Source organism: Balaenoptera physalus (genome assembly GCF_965194825.1).
Source record: "Balaenoptera physalus genome assembly, chromosome: 5".
Taxonomy (NCBI): Eukaryota; Metazoa; Chordata; class Mammalia; order Artiodactyla; family Balaenopteridae; genus Balaenoptera; species Balaenoptera physalus.
The window spans coordinates 75,615,290-75,631,412 of NC_138884.1; the positions used below are offsets into that span (position 1 = coordinate 75,615,290).

Genomic DNA, 16,123 nt, shown 5'->3' on the forward strand with positions numbered 1-16,123 from the left:
CAAATGACTTGTTTAGGGTCATACAGATGTTAATGACAGTGGAGGAACTTGAGCCCCACATGTCTGATGCCCGGCTAGAGCTTGCTCTGTACTAGACTGTGTGTATATGTGGTGATCAGAGGTTTCTATCAGCTCTGATTATGTAATCACATGTGCCAGGTGGCATCAGAACGGTCAGAACGTTTAAACAAGTCTGAAGTTGTGCTACTATCCAAGGAGTTTCAACGGCTCCTGGAGGTCAGATGTTTTCCAAGATGTAGTTCAGTAACACCTCACTTATTCAGGGGCTGGCAGGGAAGGAGATAATCTGCAAAAAATAAAATGTCCATGTAATTATTCACATCCCTTAAGCTTCCAAATTTCGAATGAAATCTTTTAAAATTACGTGGCACATCACCCCGTGTTTTTAAACATAGAATGCAAAACACAACTTGTTTAAGGCATCATTAACTTAAGGCATCATTGACTTAGGGCATCATTGTCAATCTCAGTTTTTTTAGACTTTAATTTACAACGCTCCAGGGCACTACACTACAAGGTTCCACACTGCTCTGCTTTTTGGAGTTCCTGTTTCTTTTTGGCTTCTGTTGGTGCACTTACTTTTAACAGTCTCTTCACCCTCTTCTATCTTGCTGTTTCTAATCTGTTAAGGAGTGAGCAACTGGTCCAGATAGACTTGTTGATGAAGTAGGAGGAGATAGGTTTTAAATAAAGGTTTGCATAATCCTCCTAGGAGTAAGCACTTTCTATCATCTTTATTTTTAACGGTATGGTAGGAGCTTTTGTTGTGCTGCTCAGATCCCTTTCCCAGACTAGTTCTCTTGTCACTCAGCTGCCATGAGTGTTGATGACCAATGGCTTGCAGCTGGACCCTTCCCTGAAGACTCACTCTTGGTCCACAGGAGCTGCTCCACCCAGAAATGCCGGGGAAGTGTCCCCCTACCTCTGGCATGGCTGCAGCCAACTACTAATTCAGGGGTATAAAATCCCAGCCCCTTTGCCTCCAGCTGGGGTAATTATCTGAGGCCATCCTTGTCCCTTGTCCCGGAACTTCCCACGGGATTGGGCTGAGGCTGGACTGTAGCCGAATCCACATCTCGCTTTGTTTCGCCCATGCCCTGTCTTGCTTCCCTAGCTCTTTTACAAGATGTCCCTGAGAGCACTTGCATGAGACTCAGCCTCTGATTCCAGAGACTCTAACCTAATGCAGGCTTCCCCTGCTTTCCTGCTTTTCATATTCTCAGCTATATTCTGGAAACATCTCCCTATCCCTTTCCTCAACTCAACATTAAGAGAGGAGGGTAGCCAAATAATAAAAGAAAGAATGCCTAATGAGAAAAAATTATTTTTGCAAAAAATATATTAGAAATTTTTAAATTCCTCACACTTCGACTTAAAGCCTACCTTATGAGTCACTGTACTAGGGTCCTAGAATACAGATATAAAAGACACAATTTCCCTTCACCTTATTCTTTTGAGAAATTTATGGCCTATGAAGAAACCAGCAAGTAAGTAGGGCAATTATCATATGTCATAATAAACGCTGTTATTGAAGTCAGAACTCATTTATTCTTTCAAGAAATATTTCTCAAGCATCTACTATATGCTAAACTTTTGGAGTCCAAGCAACCCAGAACAAAGAACTGTAGAATCCAAAGGCTGGTGAAGAGATGATAGTTTTGACTTTGGAAATGATATTGGAGTTGGTTCCGGTAGAAAGAGCAAGAGTTGACTAGGTGAAGGTTAGGGAAAGGGTTTGGATCAAAGGACAATGACCTAAAAGCATGTGGTGTTGGGGGGCACACTTGGGAGAAGTTTATCATGGCAGGAGATGAGGAGAAGGCAGAGAAGAAGGGAGGGATGGATGTGAAGGGGATGGATTATCTGCCAGGATGAGAAGTTTGGGTCTTACACTGTACGTAATTTGAAGCCAAGAGAGCCTTATGAACCTGGGAATGAGACCAAGACCATTTCAGTAGGAATATGATGGTCAACACTGGGCAGGGAGAGGAGTGGGAGCTCACAGCTCGACAAGCAGATGCCTGCATGTGCAGCTACTGACAGCCCTAATGACCTGTGACATCATGGCTTAGCTATGGTGCTGTGGTCCAATCCATGTCTCTTCAAGGAAGAAAATGAAGAATTCCGAAGTTTTTCTCTCTTGAAAATTTGATCTGTAAAGGAACTCAAAATTCTCCTGCTGAGCACTTCTTGTGTTAGAGGTGGTTAGCTGTCTATATTTGACTTGATAGCATCAAGAAATATTCAAGAGAATCTCTGTCCCCAGAACCCATAGCCTGTCATCATTGCCTGAAAGGATACAGTTGCATGTCCATCCTTATGACTCACCAGTCTCTCACCAGGCTAGGGGAGAAGGTGGGTATTGGTGGGGAGAAGAGGGCAGAGAAGAGAGATTGTGGGCTCTCTGTGGTGCCATGGGGATATGGGGGTAGTGGGGATGGGGAAGGGTGCTGAAAGAAAGGGAAGAGGCAGAAAATCAGAGCTTGAGGGAGGCATAAATATACATTTTCTTTCCAACACTGCAAGAGGCAGGTGCTGGCTGCTCAAATTTACATCAATATCACTTAATGCCAAGTATTTTGATTATTTTATTAAGGTGAAAATATTTTCAGATTTTCAGACTGAGCAATTCCTGTCTTTGTTTATATTTTCCCTAGTACTAATAACAACAATAACAATAAATAAACGTTGAACAGTTACCATATGCCCGGCATTGGGCTAAGAACTTTGCCTACATTAATCTCATTTAATTCTTCCCCAAACCTATGATAGAGATATTGTTAGTACTGACTTATAATGGAAGAGGAAAATAAAGTCTAGAGAGCTTATGTGACATGCTCAGAATCACACAGTTTGTGAGTGGCATACCCAGGTCAATCAGCTTCACTCCAAAGTCAATCCTTAAACTCTGGCTTTTTTCCCAGTATGGTTATTTGCCCCTTTCTCCACCATTTCAAATGCTTTTTGTCGTTCAAGGCCCATCTCCAGTTTCTTTTGTTCACTTAACTGATATTATTGAGCACTTTCCATGTATGTTGCATCCTCGTCCTCCAGGGAGCTTTTCCACACTGATTTCTACCTTCTTTAAACACCTGAGTCTTTAAAGTACGGAGTGAATCTTACTATGAATAGATTTGTATGGTTCTCTAAATGTTTTTAGTGGATTTATTTATTTTTTTCCCTTCAAAGATTTTAATCAATGGCCAGGTCAGGATCAAGTCTTCAAGTTTCCCATCTTCTCAACAGCACCCAATTCAGTGTTGGGTGGATGTGTCAGGAAGGCCCTGACTCTTAGCCCATCCAGGGGCTGTATTTTAAGGAAGAAGAAACGCATGTGTGGATCTGATAAGATCTGAGTGATATGTGGGGAAGATGCCCTACGAGTGACGATCAGCTATGTTTACCATTTAAATCTACAGCGGCAAGCCAAGATAACTGTCGCAGTCTGTGGACAGAAGTTCATGAAGATCACTGCTTGACAGGTCAGGGTAAAGGTCTCTTTCTTTCAAAATATGTGAAGGGGCAGGAAACGTGTGCACCAGGTGTTTTGTGTTCATGGCGGCCTGGGAAAGATAATTCTGTCTGCTCGATAAGAACATTATGCTCTACACACCAGGTTGTTTTTCCAGCAGCTATTTTCTGCCTATAAAAACGAGCATCGCTGGCTCTCAACTTCTTTCCGCAAATCCCCTGGGCTGCAAACAATAACAAAAGGTATCTTATATTTATACAAAGCTGCCCTCAGAAAAGCTCAAGGACCTGAACAAAGCTTGTTTTCATATATAAGAGTTCTTATATAATCCCCAAGGGGAAAGGGGGCAGAGGGTGACAATTGAGTTTGGAACGTGGTCATTCCCAGCTAACAAAACGGAAAAGTGAGGGCCTATTGCAGGACACACTGACGGTCATGACCAGGACAGGAAGTCCGTCTTTCCCACTTCCTGTCCAGGGTTCTGAACACTGGACCACACTGCCTTGTCAGGAATCTGAAAATCTGGAGGAGACGGCTGGAGGGGAATGCGTGGGAGAGAAAGCCCAGCCACACGAGAAGGGATGTTGCAGTCTCACTGCCTTTAGCGACTGTTTTCACCATTCAGGATTCTGCAGCTCCTAGAGTGAGTGCCCTTCTTGTCCTAGGTAGAACTGATCGGGGGGGAGAATTTTCATCACCCTCATTAGGAGTTACAGCTGAATCAGAGTAGATTTCAGAGGTCTGGGTGGTTTGGGCAAGAAGAGCCATCTGAGCAAAGGGCATTCTGTAAATATTTGTTACACACTTGGATACAAAGGTAAGTAAGGCATAAGCTCTGGATTCAGTCCGAGCATCATGTAACAGGGGAGACAAACACAGGATGAGAGGATCTGTGAGTGCTAGATGAATACAAGAAAAGAAAGGCAGTTACTTTTTTTTCAAATTAATTCTTATTGGAGTATGCTTGCTTTACAATGTTGTGTTAGCCTCCACTGCACAACAAAATGAATCAGCCACACACATACAGATCTCCCGTCCCTTTTGGACTTCCCTCCCATTTAGGTTACCACAGTGCATTAGGCAGAGTTCCCTGTGCTATTACAGTATGTTCCCATCAGATGTTTATTTTATACATAGTATCAATAATGTATATGTGTCGATCCCAGTCTCCCAATTCCTCCCAACCCACCCCTTTCCCCCTTGGTATCCCTACAAAAAGCAGTTAATTTTTGATTGTGAATTTGAGTCAGGACTCCATGGGCCTGGGAGGGGGTCATTTTTTTTTTTTAACATCTTTATTGGAGTATAATTGCTTTACAATGGTGTGTTAGTCTCTGCTGTATCACAAAGTGAATCAGCTATACGTATACATGTATCCCCATATCTCCTACCTCTTGCGTCTCCCACCCTCCCTATCCCACCCCTCTAGGTGGTCACAGAGCACCGAGCTGATCTCCCTGTGCCATGCGGCTGCTTCCCACTAGCTATCTAGTTTACATGTGGTAGTTTTGGCTGAGGCTTGAAGGATAAGCAGGAAGGGTTTTAAGGGATACCTTCTACGCTGCATTGAGGCAGTAGCTCTCTAGTAAAATCACCTGGGGAAGCTTTTTAGGCAACCCTCATCCCTAAATCATTGGATTTAATTATTGGATCCAAGTATCACCTGGGCATAAGTATTATTGAAGCGCTCCCAGGTAATTTTACTGAGCAAACAAGAGAGACAACCACAGAAGGAGCACGGGCTTTGGAATTAGACGGCCTTGTTCTAACGCCCTGTGCCATTCTACTAGGCCCATTGTGGAGGCTGTGTCCGTGTCCCACAGCTGCTCTGTTTCCTCCTATTTCTACCGGTGCCTGGGAAGAAACCCTGCCATGGGAGAGTCCCTCCCCTTTGACAAACTTTCCTTGACTGAAAAAGCCTGGACTGGGAATCAGGAAATCTGGATTCTATCCCAGCTCTGCCACTGAGGTGCTACACGCGTGTGCTGGGTCACATAAGGAGATAAAGCAAAGACACTTAGGATTAATATTTGCAAGACATCGTGCTAGGTACTCAATGCATTTCCGGGCCTCAACGTCCCCATCGGTTGAGGTTTTTAGATCAGGATTTGTAGGCCATAAAGTCTATTTAATAGGCCATGACCAGAATTATCTTTAAAGAATGATGTAAAACATAATAGAAAAGTGGAGTACACTGCATAGAATAGGGCAAGTATTGTGAAGTAAAATTTTGTTTCAGTTATAACTACATGCATTTACTGGGTCATAATGTAAAATAAATGTCATGTTATAGGTTTAAGTTAAAAACTTTAAGAGTACTCACTGGCAGTACATATACTAAAATTGGAAAGATACAGAGAAGATTAACATGGCGCCTGTGCAAACACATGAAGCATTCCATATTTTTTTTAATGTTACATTTTTTTTTTTAACCACAACTTTAAAAAAAGTTTGAGAAACATGGGATTAGATGCTCTCTGTGGACCCCTCCCTTCTGCTTTATATCCCTTGACTACTCCAGCCTACCGTGAACTCACCTTTCTGTAACCTCCTTTTAGTTAGTACCATGTAATTCTAGCCTATCATTTATTTCTTTCAAGAGGGAGGCAGGACAGTGTAGTGGTTAAAAGCACCTTATTGAGTTAGATAAGTCTATGTTTGAATCGAATTTCTTCACTTATTTGTTGAATGACCTAGAAAATATACCCAACCTCTACTAGCCTTGGGTTTCTTATGTGGGTGAGCACATCTAGGACACACAATGTTTCTAAGATTAAATATGATGCTGAAAGTCAAACTCTTAGCATGAATCACCTCATTCACAGAAAGTGCCTGGTGTAAAACAGCAGTTATTATCTGACTTCCCGTCCACCCAGATTTTAAGGCACAGTCTGCAATTTAGTGCCTGGCATATACAAAGTCATAAATACCTTATGCATAGAAAACCAAGGATTCCAGCCTCAAGCAGCCCCTCAAGCTGGAGAGCAGCCATCCTCTGTCGGCATGCCCCATGGCCAACCAGGTCTCAGGAGGAGAGGCAGGGCACTCTGTCCTCTACGCATGCATCCCCTTCGCTTTTCCTCTGACATGATTGGTCGAACCTGGGAAGGCAAGGCAGAAGGCAGATCCTGGCTACAATTTGCTTCAGGGATCAAAACATCCATGACATTTCAGTGCCATCCAAACCAAGACAGATGGAAACTCAAGATCAGCTGTTTCACAAGCATCTACCTGAGATGGTTTCAGATAGAAGCACAGGACAAAGAAATGAGAAAGAGCTGGTGGCCAGAATACTGAGAAAATGGGGGTAAGATTCAGACATTACACCAGGAAAAAGTGACCATCATCCAACAGTCAACAAATAAGCAACTCACTAGGTCTTAATTGCCTCACAAATACTCTGGGAACCAAAGCGTTGTCTTGTAAATGATTCATTTCATTTCAGGAAGTACCCACTAATCAATTACTAGGGCTTCTGTGTAACAGTTTCCCCAGATTTGTAGGGGGCGATCATGTGAACTGGATCATTGATTTTAGAATGAGATAAGCAGCAATACTGGTAACCTAATCTACCTACTCCAAGTAGCTACAAAGAAATTAGCTGCCCTTAGTGGAAGCCAGCCCATTAGGAAGAGTGAAAAGAAACCCATTCATCATGAGAGAACCTCACACCAACCAAGTCTCCCTGGAGCGTTCAGCTAAGCTGAGAAGGTGTTGATGGAGAAGGTGATAATAATCTCCATAAATAGATGTATGGGAAAGGAGGGGAGAGGGGAGGGAAGCCTCATGAGATTGCACAGGGAAAAAAATGGGCCTTAAAATGATAAAAATTATAGAAGTACAATATTACAAGGACTACCCAAATAGTATTATAAAGAATAGGACTGTTGAAAGTAGCCCTTGATGCTACTTTTTTTTTTTTTGGAAGAAAACTTGCTTTGAAATTGTATGGTGAAAAAGAAAAGAAAATGTATGTGAATAATGTAGCCCCACCTAAAAATATGTTGCTAACACAATGGTTTTTCAGGAAAGAAAAAGCAAGGATGCCTGGAAATAGCTGCATCTAATCAGCCCCCATCCCAAGCAATCAACTGAAGTCCAGGAAATTCCATATGTAACCAGAAGAATAGACATCCTGGAGCATTTTGCCACAGTTAAGATTAGCGGAAACAGACCCCCATCAGCTCTAGTAACAAAGAAGAATTAAAGGTGAAGAAACTGCTGTGGGTCCCTGTGCCTCCCTTCTGGGAAGGTGGTGGCCGGTGCCGGGGGGAGAAGGATGGGAATTTGGACAGAGGCAGTGGCCCTGGCTGTCCCGACAGCCTATTGTTCTGAAACCACCCCTTCAGCGCAGCTCAGAGCAGTGTTTTTCTCCAGGGAAAATAATTAAAGAACAGTGGCGGGAGCTCAGCTTATCCTCCTGTCTTATCCTCACAATCATTAAAAATGTTTGTTAACATAGCAATGGTTTATGATTAGCACTTTTGGGGTCTTAAGAAATCCTTCTCTACCCAAAGGTCATAAAGATGTTCTCCTGTACTTTCTTCTAAAAGATTTAAAATTTTCCCTTTCACAATGAATTCCTCCTTCTCTGTGGACTTGAAAGACACCAAAAGCACAAACCGAAAAGGGAAAAATGAATAAATTTCACTTCATTAAAATTAATAACTTCTGCTTGCCGAAAATATCATAAAGATAAGCCATAAACTCAGAGAAAATCTTGATACCACATCTGACAAAGGACTAGGATGAAGAATGTACAAAGAATGGCTGCAACCCAGTGAAAAAATATCCAAAAAACATGATAAGGTAATTCACAAAAAGAAATATAGATGACTATTCAAGATATTAAAAGATTCTTTTTCTTTTTTTTTTGACGTGTCGCGTGGCTTGTGGGATCTTAATTCCCCCGACCAGTGTTTAAAGCCTCAGCTTTGAAAGCATGGAGTCCCAACCACTGGACCTCCAGGGAATTCCCAAAAGATTCTTAACTCTCTTAATAATCAGGGAGATGCAAATTAAAATCATCACAATGGGATATCATTTTACATCTACTCGATGAAAAAAAAAAATGATGAAGTCTGATAATACTGTGTTGGTGAGGATGTGGAAAAGCCGAATCTTATGTACTGCTGTTGGGCTGTAAAATAGTACAGTTTCTTTGGAAAACAACTTGGCACTATCTAACACAAGTAAAGATCACATTTCTGTGACCCAGCAATTCCACTTCAAGTGGAAGTGTGGAAACTCTTGCGTATGTGCTCTAGGAGGCATGTATAAGACTGTTAATAGAAGCACAAGCGATATTAGCAAAAACACATATGCTAAATGCAAACACAGCTGAGCACCATCGTTTGGGGATGCCTACATCATAGTCTACTATTTTTAAAAAGCAAAAGATGATAACACAAAATTCCGGAAAGTGGTTATGTTTGAGGGGAAGGTAGGAGGGTGGGAAAAGGGGAGGAAGGCACAGCCAGTTATAATCATGTTTTTAATGTTGGGAATCTTCTGTTGGCCAGTGACTTTACGTATATTACACATATTCCATGGTAGGCACAGAATATTTCATAATAAATTTCTTTTTTAATTTGTTAAGAGAAGAAAGGGGTGAACAAAGGACAGAAATCTCTAATGGCTCATTGTCAAGGAAAACATGAGATCTTGGTAACATCAGTCTCACCAAAATCAGAGGGGAACGGTACTCAAGAAGTGATGGATTGCTCTCTGTCGGGGAGGGTCTGCATAATTTGTGTGTCTGTGGAGGTCCTCCCAGAACATGGGCAGCTGGCCTAGTGACCAGGACCGGTGCCCAGGGTTACACCCTATTACTCAGGTTGGCAAGTGGCCTGGTGGGCAAGTGGTGATCAGCTATGGAAAAGGTATGCCACTTAGCACATGAATGTTGTATGTGGCAAGATCTATTTTAGATGATTTTCCCTGCAGAAAACTGAGGGCTGTTGTGGGGCAAGGCCGTTTGGTCTAATATTGGGGATACCCTACTTTCTACCTTGACTGCATGAATTTGACATTGAACCACGGCTGTTTTTCCAACAGTTGGCAGTTTGAATTGTTATTTGAAAGACTCAGTACTCGGGTCTTGGCAGTGTAAGGACTTTGTAACCGTAGCACTACTCATACAGCTACAACCCTTTTTTTGGTTGTTATTTCTATCTTTAATATATTTGAGTCTTACCTATTCTCCCAAAAGGATTATAAAGTTATCCAGGTGGCAGGATTTCCTAAAGCCCTGTTTTGTCCATCCTTGCTGCCAAAAACTTGGCAAAATAAGGGCTTAATAGGTTTTTTAGTTTGAAAAAATTATAAAGTCACAGGAAGTTTCAAAAATAATAGAGAGGTCCCATATACTCTTCATTCAGTTTCCCCCAGTGATTATACCTTACGAAACTATGGAACAATGTCAAAACTAGGAAACTGATATTGGTACAATGTGTGCCCTCCATGTTGCTGCAAATGGCAAACTTTTTCTTTTTTTATAGCTGAGTAGTATTCCACAGTGTGTGTGTGTGTGTGTGTGTGTGTGTGTGTGTGTGTGAACTTTATCCATTCATCTGTTGATGGACACTTAAGTTGCTTCCATATCTTGGCAAGTGTAAATAATGCTGCTATGAATATTGGGGTGCATGTATCTTTTTGAATTATTGTTTTTGTTTTTTTCAGATATATACCCAGGAGTCGAATTGCTGGGTCATATGATAATATCATTCTACGTTGGTGATTATTTCCTCTCTGCTTTAAAAAAAAAATTCCATTACATTTTTTTACATGTAGCTGGCCAGTTTTCCCAGCATCATTTGTTGAAGAGACTGTCTTTCCACCATTGTGTAGTCTTGCCTCCTTTGTCATAGATTAATTGACCATAGGTGCATGGGTTTATTTCTGGGTTTTCTATCCTGTTCCACTGATCTATATTTCTATTTTTGTGCCAGTACCATAATTTTTTCATGACTATAGCTTTGTCGTATAGTCTGAAGTCAGGGAGCTTGATTCCTCCAGCTCCATTTTTCTTTCTCAATATTGCTTTGGCTATTTGGGGTCTTTTGTGTCTCCATACAAATTTTAAGATTTTTTGTTCTAGTTCTGTGAAAATGCCATTGGTAATTTAATAGGGATTGCATTGAATCTGTAGATTGCCTTGTGTAGCACAGTCATTTTGACAATACTGATTTTTTCAATCCACAAACATGATATATCTTTCCACCTGTTTGCAGCTTATTCGATTTCTTTCATCAGTGTCTTACAGTTTTTGGAGTATAGGTCTTTTGTCTCATTAGGTAGGTTTATTCCTAGGTATTTTATTCTTTTTGATGTAATGGTAAATGGGATTGTTTCTTGAATTTCTCTTCCTGATCTTTCAGTATGGAGGTTCCTTAAAAAACTAAAAATAGAACTACCACATGACACTGCAATCCCACTCCTGGGCATATATCTGGAGAAAAACATAGTCCAAAAGGATACATGTACCCCAATGTTCATTGCAGCACTGTTTACAATAGCCAAGACATGGAAGCAACCTAAATGTCCATTGACAGAGGAATGGATAAGGAAGATGTGGTACATATATACAATGGAATATTACTCAGCCATTAAAAAGAATGAAATATGCCATTTGCAGCAACATGGATGGACCTAGAGATTGTCATACTGAGTGAAGTAAGTCATACAGAGAAAGAGAAATATCACATGATATCCCTTACATGTGGAATCTAAAAAGAAATGATATAAATGAACTTATTTACAAAACAGAAACAGACTCACAGACTTAGAGAACAAACTTATAGTTACTGGGGGGCGGGCGGGAAGGATGAGGGGAAGAGATAGTTAAGGAGTATGGGATCAACATGTACACACTGCTATATTTAAAATGGATAACCAACAAGGACCTACTGTATAGTACAGGGAACTCTGCTCAATGTTATGTGGCAGCCTGGATGGGAAGGGAGTCTGGTGGAGAATGGATACATGTATATGTATGGCTGAGTCACTTTGCTGTGCACCTGAAACTATCACAACATTGTTAATCGGCTATACTCCAATATAAAATTAAAAGCTTTTTAAAAAAAGTAAAAAAAAAAAAAAAATCCATTATATTCTGATTTTCATAGTGCCTACTGGGAAATCAGATGTAAACCTAATTTGTTCCTTTGTCAGTAATCTGTGTTTTTCTCTGGTTGTCTTTAAGATTGTCTTTCTTTTTCTTTTATTCTCTTTCCTTCCTTTCCTCCTTCCTTCTCTCCCTCCCCCCTTCTTTCTTCCTTTCCTTCTTTTGGTATTCTGCTGTATCATTACAATATATCTATCTAGCCTTGTATTTCTTTTTATTTATTCTGCTAGAGATTCATTGGGTTTCCTAAATCTGAAGATTTCTGTTTCTGTAAATTCATGAAAATTCTTAGTCAACATCTCTTTGAATATTGCCTTATTCTACAGTTTTTCTATTATCTCTTGTACTCTGATTAGGTATATGTTAGATATCTTAACTATAGTCCCTATATCTTCTTTTCCAAATATATTTAATTCCAAATATTTGTTCATTTCTTAAAAAGAATTCATAGCTTAAAACTTGCAGATCACTATTAGTTTTATTAATAAGTATTTCTAAATATTTTGACTAAGAGCATTTTAATCACAAAACCAGCATATGTTATTGCAAGTCCAGTTAAAATCTTGCTCAACAGAACCAACAGCAGCAATAGCTAGACCCTTATCATAAACATATTTGGCGCGCACTTTTTGAACTGTCTCAGCATCTAGAGCATCAATTCCTGCTTCCAAGTCAGGGATGGGAATTCTTCTATTATAGCATAACATTTGCCTACCAATATCTTCACCATGGAGTTGAACCGCAGAGTTGCAAAAACATGTTTTGTTTCTAGAAGAATTTTTGTGCTACTTTACTTTCAGTGACACTTATACAGAGTCACATGTATTCTTTTTGGACAACATGTAGCATGCCTGCAGCAATGTCTGGTTTACAACTCATATAGAGTCCCCACAATCCTGTATCTGTGTAGCAAGTGTTGAAAGATTGGAAGGTATGGCAGAGGTTGCCACATCAGATGAGACAGGCTGGCTTACTAGTTAAATTCATTCCTCCTCTGAAATGGCAATCCTAGTTGCCAGTCAGTGTGTTTGCAACTATGAGAGAGATTGTATCAGGATGTTCCCAACCAACAGCTGCAACAGCTCTTGCAAGGTATGTCAAAGGCATCTTGTCATCCCTCAAATAAATCTCACTTTCTGTGAATTTGCAGGGAGCCAGAGTTGTTCTTTTTCCTTTGTGTGTGGAAAAAAAGTCATCAAAAGGAAACTTTGTTAACTTAAGCTGTTCATTATAGGAGACTCCTCCAGCCATAGCAAGGACTACTCTTGGCCTCTTATAATGTGTGGTTATATAGTCCACTAAGTCTTTATGACTTATAGATTTGATATTTTCAGTTGGTCCCCACATTGTCAATCCAAGTGCAGTATTTGATAAGCTATAGCATGAAGATAATAAAAAGACAACTTCTTGTAAATTAGCTTTGATTTCGTGTATCTCTCTAAGGATTATTCTATACTTGTGTTCAGTCTCTGCTTCTCCCAATGTACTGTTTTGTGTTATATCAGCAAGAATGCGTACAGCTCTTGGCAAATCTTTAGAGAATTCTTTGGCATAATACATGATCTGCTTTCTGGAGGTATAGGTGTTGAAATGAGCACCCATGTTTTCATTTTCAAGTTCCAGATCTAATTTGAATCTCTTTTTGGTAACACTGAAGTTCATATGTTCCAGAGAATGAGCTGTTCCATTATTCTTATTTTCATGTCAAATTCCAAGATCAGGGGGCTTCCCTGGTGGCGCAGTGGTTGAGAGTCTGCCTGCTAATGCAGGGAACACGGGTTCGAGCCCTGGTCTGGGAAGATCCCACATGCCGCGGAGCGGCTGGGCCCGTGAGCCACAACTGCTGAGCCTGCGCGTCTGGAGCCTGTGCTCCGCAACAGGAGAGGCCATGATGGTGAGAGGCCCGCGCACCGCAGTGAAGAGTGGCCCCCGCTTGCCACGGCTGGAGGAAGCCCTCGCACAGAAACGAAGACCCAACACAGCCCCCCAAAAAAAAAAATAAATAAATAAATAAATAATAATTAAAGGTGCTAAAAAATAAATAAATAAATGAAAAAAAAAATTCCAAGATCAATCCAGAGACTCACTGTACATATTGACAATCCAGAGTTTACAGAGGCCACTCTGAGTTCATTTTCCAAACATGTTACTCATGTTTCAAGAACATTCAGAGCAACTTGTATAGTGGCTTGTGCATTTCTCAATCTGTTGTCTCCAAATTATAATGACAACCCAGTGGCCCCTCTGATCAGGAGCCTCTCAGTGAAACCCCAGAGCCACTGCCATACCATGGGCAACAGCATGGCTTGGACCTCCACTGCTACCATCTCTTCTCAATGTCTTTTAACTTCTGTTTTATTTTTTCAATATCTTTTTCCCTCTGCTGAATATTGAGTAATGCTTCAGTTCTGTCTTCCAGTTCATTAATATTCTCTTCCATTGTATCTAATGCTGTACCTATACACTTAGTTTCTAGTTTCATTTATTATGTGAGTTTTTTTTTTTCACCCGGAAGTTCTATTTGGTTCTTTTTTAAAATCCACCTGACCATATTTCAAAGTATCTAGTACCTTGTTATACTTCAAATAATCTCTTTTATTGAGTATCAAACCTATTTATTTTATATTTCTTAATTGATAATTCCAATATCATCCATTTTTGTGGCTATAATCTTACTATTTGTTATTTCTACTTATTCTCCCTCAAATGACTTGTTTCCTCTTGTGTTTTATAATTTTTATATTTCAGTGAGTTTATAATTACCTGAGGGAACTATTTGAGGCCTTGATTTAAGGAATATTTATCCAGGAAGTCATTATGAATCTTGAATCACTTTAAATTAAATTCCAAAGTTGAGTATTTGGGGACCACTTAGGTAGTGTGAATTCTAGATTTTGACTGTAAACCCTCATGAGGATCACTTGTAAATAGCAATTTTCAAGATAGACTCTACCCAGAGTCAATGTTGAGATAAGAAAGTTTCTTTACTATTTTCCTTTGTGGGATAGATTTTCTTCTTTTGGTTTACCTTTGCATTAAAAATGTCAACTTCTGTGTCCTGAACTATTTAGGAATCTTTTTATGTCTTCATCTGGTTGAAGTCCTAGGCATTGTATCCCCAACCCTGCTTGAGGCCCATTAAAATAAAGACTCTAGGCCACCAGTGATAAGTTAATGACCACAGGGCCCCATTGCTTCAGGGTGGTTACCTCTGAAGATTTGTGCTTTCTTGTATTTTTAGCCTCTGATGATTTCCTTCATTTTCCTGACAGCTCAGATAAGCATTTTAACATGTTTTATCTACACATTTTTAGGTGTTGTAAGCCGAGGAGGTTCCTCATGGTATTTATTCTGTAATACTGTGAGAAGTGGAAGTTTGGGCACTATTCTTAAATACTCTAATTTACAAGCTCTATTGTAAGATAAGCTGAATTGAGGAACAGATATAGTCCTCATCACTCCCCCTCACCCACCGCCAGATAAAAATCCTCTGAACCCCTCAGACTCAAACACTTGAGCTATTAGGGCCAAGTTATCATTTTACCCCCATTATAGCATGGCTGCTGCCCCAGTGAAACACTGGCTAACTTCTTCCAGTAGAAGACAAACTGAACATAAAGTGAGACGGGACAGTGTCTGGTTCCTGGATAGATACCCAGCATGATGTACTTATTTTGAGCTTCACAACAACCTAATGAAATGAGTAACGTTGCTTTCATTTTATAAGTAAGAACACTGAACCTCAGTGATGTTAAGTAATTCATCTGAAGGCTACAGAAGGAGCCAAAATGTTCTGAAAGATCACCCAAGCACATCCTCCTAAAGCAGGCCTTCAGAGGACCTCTGGGTTAACCATTTACTTACTCATCCAACCATTTGTGAATCCATTCAAGAAACCTTTCTTGATAACTTAACATGTGTATGACACTGTGCTAGACACTGACCTACAAAAATGAATAAGACAAAGAGCTTACATTCTCATATGGGAAGACACAGAAACAATTATATTATAGTGCAGTAAGTTAAATGATAGGAGTTATGAGAACATTGGGAAGGGCATCACCCCTGAAACCGGCTCATGTATAGTTTGGGGGTGGAAAAAGGGAAGGTGGTTGCTGATTAAAATGAGTAGTGAAGTAGAGGTAGGCACATCAATAACAAGTGAAGGAGCAGTCTTTCTTCTTTCAGGAGCTGACTGTTCTTTTTTCTAAAGAGAGGGACATTAGAACTCAAAATGATTGTCTTGAAGAAGGATTTATTCTTTCCAGTTACCAAGAGCAAAAACTGTTGCAGTACAGGATCAGCTTACTTGCTGGTTGGGACAGATCAGTGATGGCTTGGTTATCCAGCTTGTGGTCTTTTCTAAAATTGAAACATCACACAGGGAAAGACTTGTCTGGTACAATTGCTTATAATTGCACTTTCCTCTCGATTACACAGGTCCTTATATCAGGAGCTCTAATCCAATTTTCTCAGACCCCATCTCCCTACTGGCCAACAAAGGT

General features: G+C 40.3%; 1 protein-coding gene and 1 pseudogene across 2 annotated transcripts in view; one reads left to right on the top strand and one right to left on the bottom strand.

Annotated features, from left to right (window-relative positions):
• The window catches only part of KDR (kinase insert domain receptor), a 174,364-nt gene that overhangs the window by 150,086 nt on the left and 8,155 nt on the right, over positions 1-16,123 (top strand). The window lies entirely within an intron of this gene.
• Positions 4,193-13,332, bottom strand: LOC309662070 (mitochondrial-processing peptidase subunit beta pseudogene; annotated as a pseudogene). The gene has a single exon. The product of its transcript is annotated as a mitochondrial-processing peptidase subunit beta pseudogene (transcript).